Source organism: Echinococcus granulosus (assembly GCF_000524195.1).
Source record: "Echinococcus granulosus chromosome Unknown EG_S00104, whole genome shotgun sequence".
NCBI lineage: Eukaryota > Metazoa > Platyhelminthes > Cestoda > Cyclophyllidea > Taeniidae > Echinococcus > Echinococcus granulosus.
The window spans coordinates 3,823-9,111 of NW_020170484.1; positions in this window are offsets into that span (position 1 = coordinate 3,823).

Below are 5,289 nucleotides of genomic sequence, written 5' to 3' on the forward strand. Positions count from 1 at the left end.
TACGAATGGTCATCTTTATTATCCTTACAAGTCAAATAACACAGATCGCGCTCTACTTTAGATGGTTAAGTAGTCTTTCAAAAGGCCATTTGCCTCTAGTTTGGCTTTTTCTTTATCCAAATGGCTGAGCACAATTTTCTCACTACTTTTTAGAAAAAACAAGAACACTTGCTGTAATTTCTCATGGAAACCTCGTAAAGCAATCCTCTTAACCAATTCTCTTTAATTTGCGAATTCTAATGGTCTCTAAATTATTCAAATATAATCTATTTTATACGGCTAGTGGTACAGGAAGTCTTGTTTCCTTCAGAGTTAATTTTACCGTTGGAACAGTGAGTGTTGCAGAGCTGAAATCCACATTGTTTATTCATATTGCCAAGCCCTGCGTCTAATTACTGGAAATTAACAGCAGAGCCGTTCCAGCGAGGTATTTATTCGTTGGTTTAGGTACGTGGGATATCTTTTTAGTGGTGCGCCCTAATTTTACTGCATGAAATAAAACAATTTTAAAGATGATATATCTCTGTTTTGTCAAAGTGTTATTTGAACCCATTGCAGTATTAAGATCCTTCTTGGTAGTCTAGGAGGGGAAGGAGTCTTTTTTAAATCATATACTTTGCGGGATGATCACTTTTACCGCTTCCATTGGGGTTTGGGTCTAGTGCCCAATGTCTCGACGGAATTAGACACCCACAGAGGCCTTAAATGCCAAACTGGGTGCTCATGGTGTCAAATGCCTAGTAAGCGGCTGTGCATCCCCCTAAGACAGCGGACTGTCGACATCACCGTTTCTTTTCCTTAAATGCGCCATTCTTTTAGAATTTGTCTCCTAATAGTACTTTTTTAGAGGATGAGATGTTATAATAAGGTCTCTGTTCCGAACTTACACTCCTCTAAATAATGGCTTAGTCTTGATTGCATTCATCTTCATGCTGTCTGATGAGATGACCATAGTAGGCAAACCGTGACTTGCGAATGTCCATAGTCTTGACAAATAAATCATATTGCCTGCCGCGCGTTTGATTGGCAGGGCCAAAATACACGTCTTGAATGCGAGGTGTTACGCATTAATGTCTACTTAATTGTTCGAGTAGAACAGGTCATTGGATTATGGAGAAGTCTGAGGACACAATTCTTAAAACAAAACCTTTGTATGATACATTTTTGGGGCATGGTAGCTGGCAAATTTGCCTAATTTGAGGTCTTATTTGATCCCACAATGTTGTTTATACAAGTGGATTATTGAGTCATGCATCGAAACAAATGCTCTAACATCAACAAATTTGCTTGGCAATGCAGGTAGAAAGAACCAAGTGCATCATTATACTTTCCATCTTAAAAATGGGGTAATTTGATGAGTCATAATATAAAAGCGGCAATTGCATAGTTGAACATTTATACGTCCAGGTAAGGCGTTAAATTCGATGATCTGAGCGGACGTTGTTGAAATGCAAAATGCTTCCGTTCTTCACATTTGATGGACATGTTGTCCTACTTGACAACTTTAAGCAGAGGTTTCGTATTAATCTCATGTTTAATTCGACACCTTTGTCCCTGTTTTGCCGTTGCATATTGAGTACAGAAAATGATCTGATTCGATGTGGGCTGCTTGGGTTTTGTTTTTCTTTAATTGAGTATTTCTCCCGTTGGTAGGAAAAAAGGAGATTCTCCATCCTGCTGCCTGAGCTTGTTTAGAACCATCGGAGAATGAGAGCTGCGCTGAAGAAAATGCTTAACATTCACTTAATGTCTAATTAAGTGTGTGCTCTCATCGTAACTTGCTGTGCTGAAGACATTTACGGTGGAGTAAGGGTTGTCGGTAATTTAACTTGATGATTATTCAAATGATTGACTACTTCTTTTCTCTTTTGTGTTTTTATTGAGAAGATGAGTGTACCTACACAAAACAATGCAATGTATGCGGATATACAGTGGGAAAAGTGTAAGATTGTGTGAACACTTTGTTGGACAACTTTTTAAGGAAGATCTACAACCTCTGCAGCCGTCCAATGTTTATTTCTCTTAAGGATGAGAATCTTGGGTATTGGACTACTTTCCTAATCTAAAGTGTGCTTCTTATAGATGTCAAATAAAAAAGATATTGTTCAAAGCCTTTCAAAATTCTTTTGTGCTTTGTTAATATGAGCACCAATCTAGCCACAGGTGTGTGTAAATCAACCCAGAGATGCAGAAGTATTTGTTGTGCTTAAAGAAGAACTGTTGACACAGCATAGACATGAATCAAGGAGTTGTCAGGTGGTCATCAATAAATAATTCCACATTCGCTTTGGCTGTCTTAATTGATTCCTTAAAGCAGAGCTGCTTGCGAAATACGACTTATACCCACCATGGGACATTGGAATTCGCGTCAAATTGGTAATGTGTTTTCCTTTATTGTTCTCCCACCTGTTTCTAATCCCATTTAATAAAATGTATGTAAAAAATGCGGCTGTTGTGATATGAATTTAAAGTGAAATAAACTTATTAACCAGATTCAGGTTGGATTCAAGTCTTCCGGTACAGACACTTCTCCATTATGTAAGTTATATGGAAAGTGTAAAGTTGTGTAACATACTGCTCAGAATAAAATGGCTTAAAAATGTAATGCTAATGAGGGACCACTTAAAAATAAATGCATCAATTTCATAAAATCCGTACTTTTTAATAACAATGAAAGATGGTGGGTCACTTTTGATTAAAATCATTGTGAATTTGTGTCACATCGAAACTCCACAACCTGGTGGAAGTGATGATGAATCAATTCATTTACATCTTCCACATCATTTGGAAGAGGATATCACGGTTGAAGGCTCTAAGTAAATGATGCACACAGCCATGACAAGCTTTTGCGGTAGCAGAGGAAATAAATCTTCACAGGATAATAACTTGATTTTATTTGCCTTTATCTTACTTTGGATTGGAGGATTTTTTCTGATTGGTTGAGTAATGACTGGACGGCTGACTGTCTTGTAAAACGGAATAGTTGTCTTCCCAGGAATTTTGATTGCAAACAAGCACGTAAGCACATACACATATCTGTTCTAATTCACTTGTTTAGAATAAATCCAACAATTTCACAACAACAAAATACAAATATACATACATGTACAGCTACTCCATTTCATTACTACAAGGTACGTCCCATCATAAACACACAAATGTATTCTTTATTTTATCAACACAAAGTACATTTACCCATTTGCTCTCATATACTTGCTCAAATCCCTTCATACCAAGCAAATCCGACTCATCCAGTATAAGCTACCTTTGTGGAATTCACTTTGAGCATTTTCAAATAGTCGTATCCAACCAGAAGGCCCCTTTGTTTAAAGGCATGGAGGAGTATATCATGACTTGGGTGTTTTACAGCAAATTAAACTGAAGACGCCAAAAATACTGTAATAGTAATTTTGCGTCACGTTGCCAAAGTTATCTTTTTTATCCTTTGCTAAGCTCCCTTATTGTTGTCTGGCCCTACTCAGGATAACCCTTGCCACCGTTGCTGTGATACTATGAGCTTCTGCACTTCGCTGTTTTAATGTATATTTCCCCCATTACGACAATATCCTTTCGATTTGGATGTGAAGAAAAACATTTCTTTTCACTGTTAGGTAAGGTATTTGGTATTTTTCAGTCCTAATTTTTGAAACACATAAATTTGCAATTCCTTTTTTCCCTGGATATACACTGGAGTGACATAAAGTCGCCAACATTTGGGAAGTATGTTTGGTGCATGCCAACTCTAGATAGATGTAGGTAACCTGGCAAGGTTATTGTCTCACCTTCTATAACCCATTGTTTCTAGAGGTCTTTTACGGGTTGAACAAGGTTTACACGTTCGTCCTGGTCAAATGCTATGTAGATGCAGATAAAGGAAAAGTAGTATCCATGTCTACACGACCTATTCGAGGCAGAAAAGGTCATCGGTAGTGTTTAGCTTGCAATTCTAGAATTTGGCAATGCAACCTGCATTTTATGCTACCTAACCACCAAATTTGGTTCATTTTATCTTCTTAAACAATAGAACATCATCCATTGATCAAATGATCCGTGCAGATACGAATGAACCCACAGAAAATGAAACGAAACGCACAGATTCAGATCGACAAAATAAGAAATTAACAAACATTTTTGACAAATCAGATCAGTATTTTTAAAGGTGTTGAATATATTTTCAAATTGTACAATCTAAACAAAAAATAAAAAAATCAGGTCTACAAAATCCAGTTAGACTAATACTAAACGTATTTAAATATTTACAGCTAAACTAGGATTCGTGTAACAGGTTGGCTGTTTAACTCTCAGTTTTGGTGAAAGGCCTCTTGATCTTGGCCATCGTATCTCACCGGGTGAGCTGGCCTTTGGGCCATGCCAGCAGCCCTAACACCCTTTGTATGTTGGACATACATATTCTGCCCCAGTTTTCTGTCTTCTTTCGTCTCTAAGGCTGTCTTTGGGGCGCTACATGTATGTGCAATGATAAAAATAGTAAATACATTTACACATTAACTTATACGTAGGTATATGGCTATGCTAAATTTCACCAATGCACAGTACATGCACAAAAATCTCACCTTCATAGGTGTGTATTTAAAAATTTTTAACAAGACAAAAAACATGCATTTAATTACACCCCACATAGGTACATTTAATAGATAAATTTCACTGCGACCGTATACATGAGCTCATTAAAAAATACACAGGTATATAAGTGTTAAATTCAACTAAGTCACAATCCATGCACACATTTACATCTATACGCATTGAGTCACACCCATGTAGGTTTACGCACACACACATATATGTGCTGAATTTTGCCAAACACCTGCTTTCATTTACATTTGGGCGTATTGAACACGCATACATGAATGTGTACAAAATTACAAATACGAAACATATCTACACATTCATATGCACATGGATGAACACCTTGGCAAATTTTACTGATCGCTAAAAAGGGATGTTTATCCACATGTAGCGTCCGGAGACTCCCTGAAGACGAAAGAAGACAAAATACTTGGGCAGAATATGTTTTCAGTGTCTGGGCTACTGGCATGGTCCGAAGGCCAGCCCGCCCAGTGAGGTACAAGAAGGCAAACTCATATGGTCAAAAGTCCAAAAGTGGCGCCTTGCCTATACTGAGGGATAAACCACTATCGTATTACATAGCCACCCTCCTCTTTTGAGCGTCGTCCCCGACGCTCCCGCTGCTCAACCTCCTGCGTCAGCCATTACAACGTAATCGGTACTGTAAAGAAACACCCGCGATCCGACCGTGCCAGTCACCAA